The sequence below is a fragment of the Notechis scutatus genome, chromosome 4 (assembly GCF_049901735.1).
Source record: "Notechis scutatus isolate UNSWTSFEM ecotype Mainland chromosome 4, rNotScu1.2, whole genome shotgun sequence".
NCBI lineage: Eukaryota > Metazoa > Chordata > Lepidosauria > Squamata > Elapidae > Notechis > Notechis scutatus.
Window position 1 is genome coordinate 155,154,064 of NC_142012.1, and position 17,017 is coordinate 155,171,080.

At 37.9% G+C, this 17,017-nt stretch overlaps 1 protein-coding gene across 15 annotated transcripts in view; it reads left to right on the top strand.

Moving 5' to 3' along the window:
• Positions 1-17,017, top strand: part of NAALADL2 (N-acetylated alpha-linked acidic dipeptidase like 2) — a 625,547-nt gene that overhangs the window by 117,842 nt on the left and 490,688 nt on the right. The window lies entirely within an intron of this gene.

The window sequence follows — 17,017 nt, forward strand, 5'->3', positions numbered from 1 at the left end:
AGCTGGAAATTACCCAGGAAACTTTTTTTTATCCCCAAAGGACAAAAAGGACTGTACCTGTCACAAATCCATAAATACATCCTTCAGCACTGCTTGAGGTATATATGAAATGTGCAGGCTTGAAGCCTAAAAATCATGCGTGTCCCAACTCACTTGATTCACAGAGACAGATTCTATTTGCTGATAAATCATGGGCATCATTTTTGTGCTTTGTATTTTTGTGTTCTTAATTAGACAGGACAGAAGATGGAAAAAGAAAAGAGAAACAAGAAAGCTTAGTGTGTGCATCGAGGATTGATTTCATCTTTATATAAAGTTTTGCACAGTAATTTCAAATTTCTTTTTAACTGTAAGCAACTCAATTATAAGTTGCAAGGAACATCAGATCTTCAATGCGTTGAGAAATGGAGGCCATTTTCTTATCTTTGCAGTGGTTAAAGGACAAATATTTTACTAATTAGAAGGGCACATAAGAATTCATTTTGGTTGTCTAGCCACCCACTTCTCGGTAATTAGTATGTACTTCAAAAAACATAGACATCCAAAAATATTAAACAATGTCTGAAAGTGAATGAATATGCATAATGACAGCTTACCAAAAATATAACAGTTTTAATGAAGCATTATAATATTTTCCTAAAAAAAACCAATGGTAATCCAATAAGTCTAAGCTATAAGGTTTTTTGTTGTTGTTGGTATTAAATAAGTTGATGTCTCACACCTCCTGAATTTTTTGATATAGATATTATGATAATTTCCTATTGTTTAGACAAAATTAATTGTCTCCACTTCTTTGTTTCATTTGCATATCAAATCATATGAAAGTAAAATATTTTTAAAGGTTAATTATGGTTATTTTTGTCTTCTAATAGTTGTGATCACTTATAATAATTTAGGTCTCTCTGAAGCTGATAATTGTCTGATATTATTTTCTTTTCTTTTTGGAAATTCTCTTATTTAAAAAAAAGGAATAGTGTGAGTTCCCACAATTGCCAGAGTTAAGTTTCATCTTTCTTCCTAAAATAATCAGAATTTAAGCTTTGGGACAGTCATTTGATAAGCGTGTTTTAGGTTTGATTCCTGGACTACGTTTCTGAGATTTTTGTCCGTCTTCTTCTAATAGAACAAGTGCACTGTAGTAGTTAACTAGACGTGGGAAATTTCTAGTTTACTTTTAACCATAGATCTTCAGCTTGAATGATTTCAGGGCAGTACATTTCCCTCACTCCAACTTACATCATCAACCTATGATTGTGTAGAAAAATAGGAGGAAAGTGCTATGTATACCATGATGAATTCTAAGGAAGAGACATAGGTTAAAAAATCTGGCAAAGATCAGGTGAGTAAAAAGTAGAACTTTGCATGGAAGGTACACTTGAGTCTAAAGCAGGGGCATCAAACTCACATTGTCATGGTGTCGTCACATGACATATCACAACTTTTTTCCCCTTTGCTAAACTGGGTGTGGGCATGGCCAGCACATGACACATCTGGCCCGTGGGCTGCGAATTTGACAGCCCTGGTCTACAAATTTTGATGACAAATTTCCAAGGGGAAAAATGGATGGCATCTTTGTTTAAGAAACAAACAAATTCACTTTCTGTTCTTCAGGTTTTAAATATCTGAACTTCTTTTCTATTTTTTATTTTTAAGGAAGGAAGAGGAATCTGCCTTATGGTGTATTCTTATCCAGACGAACAATGTTATTTTCTTTTTCTCGTCTCTCAGAGGCCAGTGCTAACTTTAAAATCACTCTCTCAATCTGTACCCATCCTTCCTCTCTTTTAAAGGTACAGTTGCTCCTTCAGGCACATGATTTTGCTGGGAAAATTGTGCTGGGAAAATTGTGTACAAATTACATTTTGTATAATTTATAACTTAACTGATATATTTTATTTTATTTTTATTTGTTTGTCAAGATAACAAGTATAAGTATGAACATAATCATAAACAAAGGAAGTAAATACAGATAAATGGGAACAGTAAAACAGAGACAGTAGGCATGCTGATGCGCTTATGCACGCCCCCTTTACCTCTTCGGAATGGGGTGAGGTCCACGGTAGACAGTTTGAGATTGAAGCTGCGAGGGTTTGACGCTGTGACAATGGAGTTGGGTAGAGCATTCCAGGCATTGACCACTCTGTTGCTGAAGTCATATTTTCTGCATTCAAATTTGAAGCGGTTTATCTTGAGTTTGTATCGATTGTTTGCCCATTTATTATTGTGGTTGAAGCTGAAAAAGTCATTGATAGGCTAAAAAAAATTAGAGATAGGCAAGGATGATAAAACACAGTTAAAATGAGTTAAAAGGTGAAGGGAGAGCTTTTGGGGATTGGCCAGCCACATGGCAGTATACTCTTCTGGGCTCCCTACATGAAGTTGCAGAACCATGTTTTAACTCCAGCCAGGAAAGTGGGGGCCTGCAATCACCTCTGGGCAGAGAATATTCCAGAGTGGACACAATTACAGAGAAGGCTCTCTTTCTAGACCCAGCCTGCCTGCCAAATACATGAGTGTGTGTGTGTGTGTGTGTGTGTGTGTGTGTGTGTGTGTATCATCCATCTATCTATTATCCATCTATCATCCATCCATCCATCCAGCTATCTAGCTATCTGTCTAGCTATCTGTCTATCTTCCCTCTTTCTAACTATGTGTGTGTGTGTGTGTGTGTGTGTATGTTTTGTGTATGTGCGTATATGTCTATGTGTATATATATATGTGTGTGTGTATGTGTGTAAATAAACATTAATCAAGATATGATATGATAATTCTCAGATGCATTAAAAAGTATTTTATTTATTTATTTATTTATTTTATATTGCTGCCTATTCGCCCATGGTGACTTGAGGCAGCTTACACAATGTAAAACCATATTTAAAACAAAAAATAAAAATTGGTCATGTATTCTCTCTCTCTCTCTCTCTCTCTCTCTCTCTCTCTCTCTCTCTCTCTCTCTCTCTCTCTCCCTCCCTCCCTCCCTCCCTCCCTCCCTCCCTCTGTCTCTCTCTCTCTTCCTTCAACCATAAGCCTTGACACTGAATATAATTGAGGGGCTCCGGATTGGCATGTTCCTGCATATTTCCTGTCATCTGAAATATGAAAGTGTCATAGCAGCCGAGCCTTGGAGACCTCAATGTACTGATTCTGCCATCTGATTTGCCTGTCAGGCTCTTACTGATTCCAACCCTAAGACAATTAACACGGCTCAGGAGGCTTATGTCTTGTTTCCTTCTCAGGTTGGTTTAATAAGGTGGCATTGCTCGTCTTGCATTTGATGCATCCGGGTCTTTCAAACGGCGCCACAAATAGGCGGCTTTGGGAATGCCTGTTTCCTGGATCAGTTATTAAATCCTCATTATATTAGTTGTTGCTCAAACTGATAGCAGAATTAAATGCCATCACTAACAGTTTTTTTCCTCCCTCCCATCCTTCTCTACATTTAGTTCTGCAAAGAAAATATTTGGAGGATTAAAATAAAAATGGGAAGCAATTAGAAGGACTTTTGTTTGATGTACTACGCTTTAGGTTGATCTAGGACCTTAATAAAGGTTTGAATAATTGATTCTACACATCCCCAGAATAGAATATTCCTCAGATCAGTCAAGAATAGGCAAATAAAAAAAAAAAATAACAAATCAAGTTACTAACAGATGCAAAGGCAGAATGAATGTAATGTCTGATGTGGCTTTGCACATTATAACTGTCTTCTGCTGCTCCAGAGTTAACTAGAAGCTTATCTCCAAAGCTGTTTGTAGAAGCAACAGCTTGTAGACCTTTCTTTGGAGAAGCTGATAACTTTCCTAAGTGATGGGGCACAACCAACTTTTCTGAAAAAGTATATATAGAATTTACACAGTTCTCACTGGGTGGGAATATCCACGCTAAAGGTAGCCTTTGCGACCTGTTCTGCTCTTTTCTCAAAGACTTGCAGCTGACCTTCTCTTGGAATAAGAATACTAATGTTGTGCCAAATTCTACCTTAAACCTTTTCAAAGGTTTTGTCCCAGGGCCAGAGAGGCTTCTGTTTTTCTACTTTATTCTTAGGATGCTCAAGGCATTTTTTCCCCCCAATATTCCGTAAGCGGTTTTTTAAAAAACTGTATTGCTTGAAGTAGAGGCAGCTACTCCGAGGCTGTTTTCAGTTTCGTATCTCTCCTCAGTCTGAAACTTGACTGGTTGTCTACATTTCTGGTGTGAAAAGTCCAGAAGGGAACATCATCATCATGATAGCTTCTCTTGGGATGGAATGTGTGAAAAAAAAAAAAAAAGCCAGGAAGGCTGCCAAGATGATAGCACAGTAGAAAAGAAGAGTTTAAAAAAGAGTAAAAAATGCATACACAGAACAAGAGTTCCTAATTACTGAGGTTTATGAAAACCATACCCAACCTATCCTTGAACAGAAATCCAGGATAGAATTGATTGAAATCTATAGAAAGTCAATACAGAGGTATGGTCGCAATAGGGTACAAACTGTAGTATCACGCTTCAAATTGGATTACTGATCAGTTGATCTTCAACTTCAGAGCTGTGAGCTGAGTATGTAGCTGAGATCAAGAATGGAATGGAATAGAAGCTGTGAAGGCATTAAATGTTTATAGCAAACTCTGAATCCAAGTGAGACTAGATGAGATTGTACTAACTGTTGGGCTATCTTGAATATCTGTACAGGACAGTGCTCCTTCCAGGATTCAAATACAAAACAAGATATGGGCATAGGAAATATATAAATGCTTGGTGACAAGTAGTTAAAATTACACAAAAGTCAGAATCATAAATAGAGAGATCCAGTGTTGGGAATATTACTGCATTTCTTTCACTCCTGGCAACAGAATTCATTGAACAAGTACACTGATTAGCCATAAATAGAATATCATCTATAGCACATATCACAAATGCAAACATAGTTTACCCAGATGGGGAGAAACTAAAATGGTTAGCTCATAAACACCAATAAATTCTAGCTTCGTTATATGGGCACTAAGGAAATTAAAAAGACAAATCAATGGAGCTTGTCACACCCATATGGCAGAAAATCTTTTAAATCTATATTCCTTGCTGTGAACATTATGCAAATTGAAAATTAGGAGCAAAACGGAAACAATACCATTCAACATGATTTGGCCATTTGTAAGCAGATAACTTCAAGGAGCATATTTCAAGGAATTAATTGGGGCTGGGTGGAGAGGACTTCTCAAACAAGGAAATCCCATTATCTTTTTAAGGGATTCTTTCATGTTAAAGAATCATTCCAAAATACTATGGTCCTCTAGCAGAATAACAGATTTGGGAGGAACCTTAGAGGTATTCTAGTCCAAGCAGGAGATCCTATACAAGCCACCAGACTTGTGCAAGCAGATCCTATACAAGCCACCAGACTTGAAACTCTAGACCTAGGAAACCTAGAACTACACTGCCTCTGGTCCGATCTAAATATAGTATATAAAATCATACATTGCAAGGTCCTACCTGCAAATGAATACTTCAGCTTTAATCATAACAATACAAGAGCACACAATAGATACAAACTCAAGGTTAACCGCACCAAACTTGACTGCAGAAAATACGACTTCAGCAACAGAGTGGTCAATGTTTGGAATACTCTACCCGACTCTGTGGTTTCTTCCTTTCGAGGATGAACCCCCACCTTAGACTGTCTACTATTGACCTCAGCCCCTTCCTACAAGGCCTGTAGGGCGTGTGCATAAGCGCACCAATCGTGCCTACCATCCCTGTCCTATTGTTTTTTATTTTTCTTATAAGTATCTATCTCATGTATTCAAAACTGTATTTATTCTTATACCTGTATCTTGTAAATGATTGACAAATCGAATAAATACTAAAAATACTAAAATACATTTTACACAAATGATTGTCCAATCCTTGTTAAAGGCCTCCCACAACTTCTAAAAGCAAGCTGAGGAGGCGAATTTGAGGACGCCTTACAAGATATGTCAGGTGCAGAAGAGGTGTTGCCAATTAGTTGTACTTCTTCACTATGAGCCATGGTGGTGCAGTGGTTAGAGTGCAGTACTGCAAGCTACTTCTGCTGACTGCTGGCTGACTGAAAATTGGCAGTTCAAAATCTAACATCAGGCTCAAGGTTGACTCACTCTTTCCTTACCAGATGTGGTATGCTAGGAATGGTTTGAGTTCCTTATCACCAACCATGTGATCTTGGGGGACCTAGGGATTGTGTCTTCTCTGTGATGGCCCCTGCCCTCTGGAACAGTCTTCCCAGAGGAATCTGGATGACCCAACCTATTGACTCTCTGGAAGGCCACAAATGCCTTCACATATTAAGGCAAAGACTGTTGGTTTGGAACCCAAAGTGTATGTTTGGTATTGTGAGTGAGTTTGAGGCACTTGGATTATAGCACTATGATTATTTCTAATTCCTTTTCTGTATGTTGGTTTTTATTAAAATTATTTTTTTATGTATCATTTGTTTAGCTACCTAGACTTGGTGGTTTAAGAAGGACAGCCATATGCATTTTCTAAATAAACAAATACACAAAGAAATACCAAAGAAAGAAAATACAAGAAAAAAAGTATTATCATCCCCAGTAACAAGGAGCCCTTAATAACAATATGCTGGCTTATTGGATAACACTTTGTCATGTTTATTAGAAAGGCTAGCTTGCTGAGCAAAGGATATAGCCGTAACATTTCTGTGTGCTGTTTATCTTTAAATATGAGAAAAATGTCTCTGTAATAGAGAGAGATTGCTGATCCGTCTAGTTCAAACGTTCTAATTTAGGGAAGAGGGACAGGTTTTTTTTATGACAAGCCAGATGACTGTGCCCAGCACTGATTCCTATTTTGAATCCAAGTACTGCAGAATTTAAGATTATTGGATAGGATTAAGGAACATTTTCCTTTTACTGAATTACTGGTGATTCTGAAATATGAGATGAGTAACAAGAGGTTTGCTGAAGAAGGAAGGCAGAAAATCTGTAGAGATTCTCTACAGGTCATGGTTGTTCCAAAGGTGCTTTTCAGGAGGCAACTGCACTTTGTTGTTGTTGTTGTTTTAAAGAAAAGAAAACATTTCACTTCTCATCCAAGAAGCTTCTTCAGCTCTGACAAGATAGTGGGGAATGGAAGGATTTATATCCCTTACAGATAGCTGGTCATTTGCATCATTTTAGAGGGTAATTGAAGCCCTTGGAGGTTTATCTGTGTCCTCAAGTTATCTGAGTAGCGCTCCTGGTTTCTGTAGTCTGCAATTTTTCCTCTGGAAATCATTTCCTAGCCTCACACCATTCAAAAGGTGTTCATCCCAAATTGTATAGCTAAAAGTCTGTAGAGATTCTCAGTGTATCCAGGTCATGGTTGTCCCAAAGGTGCTTTTTCAGGAGGCAACTGGACTTTCTTGTTTTTTCTTTTGAAGACATTTCACATTTCATCCAAGAAGCTTCTTTATGAATTTAATGGAAGATCAAAGTCATTTTTTTCAGCTTTTAATATGAAGTGCTGTTATTGCCAACATTATCTTAATTATATGCTTCTATCACTGGTATGTTATTTTATATTTGTTAGTTTGATTCTGAATCAGTGTGATTAAGTCTAAATATATAAGTAATAACTAAGCAAGCTAAACCAAAATTTTCTAATTTAAAGAAATCTGACTCAGACTATAAATTATTAAGTTAATTTTCTTGGTATAATTTGCCAGTGAAGGTTGAAAAGAGTTTCAAATGTCTATGTACTTTAAATTAACACGACAGAATTATAAAACAATAAGCAGAAACTTAGTCTGTCAGTCTTCCATCTAATTGGTGTAATTTACATTGTAACATTGTAACATTGTAACACTGGGAAACATATGGGAAAATGAGCAGCAAATCTTCTGCAACAAATTCTGAAGCAGAATTATAATTAAGGTTGTGTGCAGGTCACAGTTTATTTCTGAGTTCTTCCTATTTGCATTTATTTGTATCTCAATTATATTTGCTTATAGGGATCCTTTTATTATTCCCATTTATAAGAATGGGGAATCTCTATTTTTAGAACCACTCTTTTTCTTTTCATTATAAAAAGAACATGAGAAAAAAGACAGTTTATAAATAAATCATCATAACAATAATTATTAATGAGCATTAATAATCTACCAAAGTTCATCAGTAAATATTATGAATGATCAGGATTCACATATTGTTGTGTCTGAAGAAGAGCAACAAAAATGTCCTTTTTCTTTTCAAACTTCTTTTTAAAGCTCAGTTATAAATATACAATACTATTTTCATTTATTTGTTTGTTTATTTGTTTGTATTGCGCTTGTATTATTTTTACAAATAACTCAAGGCAGTGAACACATCCAACAAATTTTCCTCCTCCTATTTTCCCCACAACAACAACCCTGTGAGGTAGGCTAGGTTGAGAGATAGAAACTGGCCCAAGGTCACCAAACTGGCTTTTATGGCTAGGCAGACGTAGAATTCACAGTCTGTTGGCTTTTAGCCTGGTGCCTTAACCACTAGACCAAATTGGTTGAAGTTTCCTTCCAATCTCAGTTTAAAAGAATGGATTTCTCAACACTACAGATGGAGAAAGCTATCACATGGTAGTAGATGCAGCTGTTGATTTGAGATTGGCATGAAATCTCCAGAACAGCTTGCTTCACCTTTCTTTCTTTCTTTCTTTCTTTCTTTCTTTCTTTCTTTCTTTCTTTCTTTCTTTCTTTCTTTCTTTCTTTCTTTCTTTCTTTCTTTCTTTCTTTCTTTCTTCTTCTTCCTTCCTCTCCTCTCTCCTTCCTCTTTCTTTCTTTCTTCCTTCCTTCCTTCCTTCCTTCCTTCCTTCCTTCCTTCCTTCCTTCCTTCCTTCCTTCCTTCCTTCCTTCCTTCCTTTTTTTTGCCGAATCTTTCTGAATAATTTTTATTTTCTTCAGAATTCTCTTACCATCTTTTTTCTGAGCAGAAAACTTCACATTGATTTGATTTGTTCTTCAAAAAAGGCAAAATGTAATGATATTTTTTTGGATTTGCACAGCACTAACATTTTAGAAAATACCTTGACATGCTTGCTACCCTCACAATGTCCCAGTGTTTGCCCTATTCAGACATTATCAGAGCAAGTTGCAACTAGTATCAGCCTGCTCTTTTTCAGCTCTTATGAAATTCTTGTAGGAGGTGGCCAGACTGAGCCTGAAGGAGGGGTCAAGTACATCATCAGTTTGAAGTCTCTTTGTGTCCACGAGTGATGTAAGCCAGTTCCTCCTTGAATTCTATTGACTCTGGTCTCCTGCCAATTTGCCTTTTCTATTAGGGGTTCAGATTCTTGTACAGAAATATCATGGAGTAAACTTGTACTCATTTGAACAACCATAGCTCCTGACTTCTTACACCTGACATCTCTTTCCTTTACACACAAGTCAGTCCTTTAACCAGGGGTGGGATACGACAGGGTTAACTACTGGTTCGGTCATTTACGAGCTTCCCTGCACGCTGCAAGCATGTGCATGTAAATTGTCATCAGCATGCTGCCTGCTTCAAAACAGCCTTTGAAACAGCCCTCTTTTCCTGCTTTTTTAACTGCAGCTGTGCCTCGTTCGGCAGCTGAAGTTGAAAAATCAGGAAATAAAGATCAGGTAATAGCCGGGTGGGCAAAAACATCAGCAGACATAGAACCGGTTCTATGTCTGCTGCTCTTCAGAGCTACCGGTTCTACAGAGGTGGACAGAACCGGTAGAAACCCACCCCTGCCTTTAACTAAATCAAAATCTACAACTAAGTTTGAACTCCATATAGGGAACCATGTTTAAATCCTAATTTGCTTGGACTAAATTAAATTAAATTAACTGGTTCAAATTCAGCAATGACAAATAAAGATACTTTGTCAGGAGGCTTTGATTTCTTTAGAAATGACCAGACAAATCCAACATACATACTTTTTTGTGTGTTTCATTCCTTTTATTTTTTAACACAGATTGCTAATGGAAAAAGTCTTAGTTCCATTTCCAAACATGAAAAAATGGATTACGCAGCTTCCAGCCAGTTTTGATAAACAGTCAGTTACTCTTTCTATTTCCTTTAGATCTTCCCATTTCCTTTTCTACACAACTTATGCTATAACAAGGTTAGATTGTGGTAAGTCAGTCCTTGATTTATACTCTGCAGTCTTCAGGATTTCTGAATTAGCTGTTTCTCTGATTGAAAAGAAATGCTTCTTGATAGCATTTAAACAGGTAAGGAGAAAAATGTTTCTTCAATCCCCTCTCCTCTTTGAGTTAAGTAAGGGCATTAATTAAATTTTGCTCACAATCTATTAGAATATAATTCCTTGAGCTTCTTCTGGAAGATGATCCCAAAATTTGAGTATACCGCTATGTGGTAGAAGATGGGTCCCAAAATTTTAGTATATTGCTATGCAGAGGTGGGCTGCTGGGGTTTGCAGGGGTGCGGGAGATGCCCTGCCTAAGATTCTGTGCAGTTCAAAGAAACCTCAAATCCCACTCCTGGCTGGCTTCTTCCCCCCACCTCTCCCAGGATTCCCCACACAGACCATTTTGGATGCAGGTAAGTGCAGGGTGCGTGCAGAGGCTCGGGGAGGGTGAAAAATGGGCCTCCTAGAAGTTTGGGAAGGCCAGAAATGAGAGCTTCTGGAGCCCAGGAGGCCATTTTTGCCCTCCTGAAGGCTCAAGGAAAGCCTCAGGAACCTGGGGAGGGCAACCCCCCTGTGTCATGGTACAGGAGGCCAACTAGGCTATGCCCACCATGGCCTCTGCCCAGTCCCTGGGCAGAGAACCCCTTGCTAAAATTTTTGAAGCCCACCCCTGCTGCTATGTGGTGGCATCTTAGTTCAGGAATTACCCCCATCTAAGTTCAGTTGATTATGAACCTGGAAAGTAGTTCCTTCTCCACTGCTTGGAAAAGAGAAGTTGGTGGAAGATATAATCAGCACTTGGTCTTTTTCATAGTCTGTTTCCAAAAACAAGAAGCAGTGGCATTATTTCATTTCACCTCAACTTCCATGCCTTTGAGTGTCTTTTCTCCTGAAGGGTTTCTATTTCAGCAAATCATTACAAATGTTGTATATCTTTCAACAGGTGTGATTACCCATCCTTCCCCCCATACATATACCCTCAACATATTTTTTCTTGCAAATATTTTATCTTTAAGATCAATGGCCTCCAACTTTTCGGGCACCAGGGACCAGGTCCAGTGGAGAGAGGTTTTTCCAGGGATGTTCTTACCCCTTATTATCCCACAAGTCTTATTGGATAGAACCCCACAAAGTCCATTTTGTTCAGTGGTCTTTTCTTGAACATCTGTGGAAAAGGTTTCAAATGCTAAAATTGTCTAATGTTATCATAAAATTTCTGTTTATATATAAGAGGTCAACACTGGTTTTTAGAATCACTTGTTTCTGGAAATAGCAATAGTACTTAGACTTATATACCACTTCACAGTACTTTACAGCCTTCTCTAAGCAGTTTACAGAGTCAGCATGTTTGTCCCCAACAATTTTACCGACCTCAGAAGCATGAAAGGCTGAGTCAACCTTGAGCCTGGTAAGATTTGAACTGGCAAATTACAGGCAGTCAGCAGCAGTAGCCTGCAGTACTGCACTCTGACCACTGCGCCATTTTCCATTGTTATTTCTGAGGAGGCCTCATTGGCCTCTCAGAAGTGATGCAGAATCAGAAAAGTATTTAAACCTAAGGTTCCTGATCAAGGAATGGGTTACACTGGTGACTAGGAGATAGGCAAAGGTTTCCCTGCAGGTTTACCCCACTAGTCGTGACTGACTTTTAAGCTTGCACAAATTTATTTTAACTCAGTTGTCTATGGATTGAGAGGTTAAGGTTAGAGTTAGGGTTAGAGTTAAAGTTAGGTGGTCACTTGTTGAACATTAATGTTGGTTTATTTATTCATTGATTGATTGATTAGCCCTTGGGCCATATCAAAATGCAGAGTTCCAGAAACAAATTCTTACTGAAATTTGATAAAACCAATTTAAAATGGAATTGGATAAAATACAATTTAAAATGAAATTGGAATAAAATGCAATAAATGGAATGAAATGGAATAAGATGAAAACAGAATAAAATACAATAATGTAAGATATAGATAAAATATGATAAAATTATATTTCGGTGTCACCCCTACAATCTGCTTCAATCAGTCCCGATCTCAACCAAACCATTTTGCTTAAGTACTGTGCTGTGTTAAAAGTTATTTTCAGATTCTGGCCACACATAAGGTAAATGGTTTTGATATGGGGATCCCATTGGGTCATTTATTTGGTATATAGACCAAGGTACCTGTCTTTCACCCTTTTGTACAGGCAACAATCAAATAGGATGTGAGCTAGATCTTCTACCTCTGCTGCTCCGCAAATGCATAGACGTCCATTGTAGGGTATAGAATGGAATCTCCCGTACTTGTCAAGCTGTTCAAATCTTGCTCATGTAAATATCTCCCTAAGATGTTTTGGCAGTTGTAACTTCAAATAGCTGTGTATTTGAAAAGTACATTTGTATTTGCTCGGCCATTTCATGTTACCCACCTTACTAAGGATAGCTATATCATGTTGGTTAGTGTAACATATTCTACATAGGGCGGCTATAAAAGATCATTTGGAAACATCAGCTAGTCCAGAATGCAGCAGTTTGGATAATTATACCATAGGTGCACCTCAGTGTGCTCCAAAAGTCTGATTCTTCCTTTGAGTATTCAGCTTTGAGTATTGGGTGATCCATCTTGTTATCATGCAATGTGAATTTTGACTGTGGACTGTGCTTTTTTTATATTATTTGGGATATGTTGGTTATTATTAAATATGACAAATAAAGTAAAATATTTGTATCTCTTTGCTGTTTTAAAATATTTTAGCCACTCACAGTGGCTTTTAAGCCATATACAGTGAATTTAAAAAAATCATAATGATACCAGATCTGTGTGTGTGTCTGGGTCATCAAGTGGCAGGATTTGAGGCTATAAAGTGCCTTGTGAAAGGGGAGAAATAGTGTGCATATGCAGTTCGTAGTACTATTTTTCCTCTTCTAGTACAAGCTGAAAGATCACAGTCTTTTAAAAAAAAATTGGGGAAGTTTTTATGAGCCCTCAAATGTTTCCCTACCACCACCACCCCCCGAAGTATGTAGACAAAGCTCTGATGAGAAACAGTATTTGTTAAAGTGAGTCAAATAGCAGAAAGTCCAAGTAACCCTTTGAAACAAGGTTTGCTTTGACCTACCACCTGTGCTGACCCACTTCTCTAGAAGGTCAAGAGAAAGCTCTTTTGTGAAGACCCTTGTTAAATGCACTCTCTGAAGCAAGTAGCTGCCCCTGGATTATGTGGAACTGAACAAAATACACTTTGTATTTGGCACGAAATGACATAAACATGGGAAGAATTCCAACATGTGGACTATACTTTTCAGCTGTGAGAAGCCTTCCCAGTTTTGTGTGGTTGTCGCTATGCTAGAAAGGTTGTCTTGGTAACCAAATCCAGTTTCTACTTTTTCTAGTTGGATTCAAGCTGATCTACCTAAAACAAAACAAAATTGGATTCCAGTGGTTAGTCTGTTTCTGCAGATTTGTATTTTTGCATGGCTCATATACATTGTTTTTTCACCAGATTTTTATTCCTGGCTTCACTTATGCTTTTTCTCTAATATAATGCTTACTTTGGGGGATTTGATCCCTGGCTGATCTTGGGCTGACGATCCTCAGGCAGATTTTCAGGAACAGTTATCTCAAGTTGATTAATTTTAGATGCCAAGCAAAGGTAAAGCTTCTTCTCCAGTTGTGTCTGACTCTAGGGTGCAGTGTTCATCTCTGTTTCTTGGCTAAGGAAGCCAGTGTTGTCTGAAGACATTTTCCCTGGTCATGTGGCCAATATGACTATATGCCAAAGGTACTTGGAACTCTGTTATCTTCCCACCAAAATGGTACCTATTTATCTACTTGCATTTGCATGCTTTTAAACTGCTAGGGGGGCAGGAGCTGGAGCGAGGATGGGAACTCACCCCATTGTGAAGTGCACAGTATCAAACCTGGGCTGTCAGCTTTCCAGCAGTAGTTCCAGCTGACAAGCTCAGCATCTTAAAATGCTGAGCCGCCGTGTTCTCTTGGATGCCAAGGAAGCAAAGCTGGAGCTACTGTATATTCTGCAGCTGTTGTAGCTTCCAAAGGCTCTTCAAGAGAACTTCATGTAAAGAACAGAAGCCTGTTGCAACCCATCCAGATCCCCAGAGCAGTGGGACAACATGTCCAAGGTATTACTCAGATAGCTTAAGGTGGAGATGTAATGCTGGTTATCATCAGCATACTGGTGATAACTCACTCTAAACCATCAAATCACCTCACCAGAGGCTTCATGTAGATGTTAAACAGGAGGGGAGGGAGTGCAGAACCCTGTAGCACCCCCACAAAGTAGAGCTGTGGGATGGATCTCTCCTCCCCATCAACATCAATTGGGAAAAAAGACAGCACAACCACCACTCCTATCTCCTGGAAGCAGCCCAGAAGGATAGCATGATTGATGGTATTGAAAGCCATTGAGAGGTGAACAAGAGCAAGAATGGATTCACTGTACCACCCTGCTCCCACTACAAATCATCCAAGAACATGATCATACCATCTCTGTTCCATATCCCAGTCTGAATCTAACTAAAAAGGTCTTTGGGACTAAAGGATTCATATTTAGACCACACAGAGGACAGAATCCCATTAATGTCATCCATAATTTATATGGCTTCTTCCCTACTGACTATTGGTTAAAGAAAAATGGATGGAGAGTGAAAAATACACATTTCAGCAAATTTCACCCAAATTTGGAATCAAGTCCCAATACACTTCATGCAATTTGCTTCTGAACAAATTTAGAAATATGTATTTATTTGAAGTGTTAATTATGATCTATAATTTCATCTATATAATTCTCACCTGTAGCCTGAAAATATGGGGAAAGAAACCTATTCACTTCTCTTGAATCTGTGAACTGGTTCTTAAAAAACAAATGTACCAAATGCAATCTAAGTTTAAATTATATCCAAAGGCCAGTGAAATGGATGGGATGGGATTATTTTTCTTCTCCATAGAGAGAGAAAACCTGTGCAAATATAAAATATTCATTAAACATGGATGTATCTCTAAACTCTGGGGCATTTTCACAGAGTGAGTGGAACATAGATGAAAATTAGAATTAAAGGAGTAAAATTAACAATAGCAAAATTAGAGGTGCATGAAATTAAAATATGATTGTGATGAAAAAAAAATCTTGACAGGGAACAATGTCAGGAATAATTTGTTTATTTAAATGTCAGCATGAATTCTTCCGGGAATAATGGCTATTAATTCCAGGTTCAATAGTACCCTTTGATTAAAGATGTCAAGGTTCTTTTCAAATCCTTGGTTAACTTTGCTTCACCTTGTTCCTGATAAGCATAGGATTACTGTGCTACCTTTCACTCTCAATCTGAGTGCGTTGCATTTTCACAAATAAGCACGTCTGATAAAGTTATATATGAATTAAATGAGTTCATACGGTTCAAGATTTTCCCCATCTAGTGGAAGGCAGAAAATAAAGCAAATAAAATGCACTAGGACCTTCTAACAAGCTATAGCAATAGCACTTAGATTTATATACCACTTTACAGTGGATCCTTATTTTACCCACCTCAGAAGGATGGAAGGCTGAGTCAACTTGGAGCCTGGTGAGATTTGAATTGCCAAATTGCAGGCAACCGGCAGTCAACAAAAGTAGCCTGAAGTAATGCACTCTAACCACTGCACCACCAAGGCTTTTGATCTGAATCCAGCCTCCTTGAATTCTGTTGACTCATGTCTATCACCATTTTATTATGGACAATTAATTGACTAGATTCTTGTGTATGGGCTTGAACAAAAAATATTAACTGGAGCTTAATGTATGGTCCTGATTTTTTTTTCTTTGTCCCTGACACATGGAGATTTGATTGCATGGCTGTAGCTGCCATCTTGATGTTTTTAGCCCTTTGTCCCACCCACAATCGCTCCTGTGGAGACTCTTGATTAGCTCTCAGCTACTAAAAGAACAGTACTCATGCTTCCTTAGATTTTGAAGACATCTTGCCTATCACGCTTGTCCTTCTACCTCAGTTCAATCTATCTCACAAGATTGTTGTAGGAGAAAATGCAGGAGTACTATGTAGGAGGGAGTACTATGTATGCCATCTTGAACTCCTAAAAGAAAGCCATGGTAGAATTTTTTTTAAAAAAGAACATTTAAATGGATTATAAATTCTGCAACTCTGTTGACACTGACTTGAATGTATACACTTGAAAATTGTGTAGAATAGTTGTATGTATTCTTATTTTTATTTATCTGTAATATGAAGGCTTATTACAAAATAGACCACAGTGATACTCCACCAATAAAATTATTGGGGCTGATTTCCTTATGTCCAAGTAGGCACTGCCAGAGTATGGCTGTAATACAATTCTTGTAGACTTAAAATAATTTTTTATAATCTGATAAAGGACAGGTAAAATATATGAAATGTTTGTTATTCAAATGTATTCAGTTCTTCCTTAAAACCATTATTTTGTGTTTTAACTTGATCTGATGTGGACCTATAACTTCTATATAAACCACCTCTAAATCAACTCACATGGTGTTTTTTAATCATAAAATTGATTGATTATATGCTATTCAGTCATTTTTTATTCCAATGTAACAATATAGATAGATTTTTTTTGCCATCCATGGCAATCAGAGGTGGTATTCAGCAGGTTCTGACCAGTTCTGGAGAACCAGTAGTGGAAATTTTCAGTAGTTCAGAGAACCAGCAAATAGCACCTCTGACTGGCCCCGCCCCCATCTATTCTCTGCCTCCTGAGTCCCTGATTGGCTGGGTCTTTTTTTGTTGCCCTTCACAGGAGCTGAAAAGCAGATTAGTGGGGTGGGGAGGGAATGGAATTTTGCAGTATCCTTCCCCTGCCATGCCTACCAAGCCATGCCCACCAAGCCACACCCACAGAACCAGTAGTAAAAGCATTTGAATCCCACCATTGATGACAATCTATTTCTA